We start from the raw sequence: 365 nt of genomic DNA on the forward strand, positions 1-365 counted from the left end.
TGGTCTTACCCAGGCAATAGTGCTGTGAAAGGAATCTGTTTCATTGAGAGTTTGCTGAGAAAAGTATCGAAGCCATTTATGAGAGAACGTTTGAAGTACAGTGCTTATTTTCAGAAGCTGGCACACAGCAGAGTGTTTTACCCTGTGTCTTATGATCATTTAGGTATTTAAAAATAATTGGGGACTTACAGAGAACCAGTTACTGGTACAGGATGAGAATGAGCACTAAAGTTTTATTTTTAATACCCCAAAATTAAACTGACCAGGAGCATTTAATGAATAAATATTTTTTGAGAGGTGAAAGCTGTAGCTGCCTTCTATGGGTTGTGAACTAATATTTATTTAATGCCATGGGCTGATGGCCC

Source organism: Cariama cristata, unplaced genomic scaffold (genome assembly GCF_000690535.1).
Source record: "Cariama cristata isolate BGI_N322 unplaced genomic scaffold, ASM69053v1 scaffold1685, whole genome shotgun sequence".
Lineage (NCBI taxonomy): Eukaryota > Metazoa > Chordata > Aves > Cariamiformes > Cariamidae > Cariama > Cariama cristata.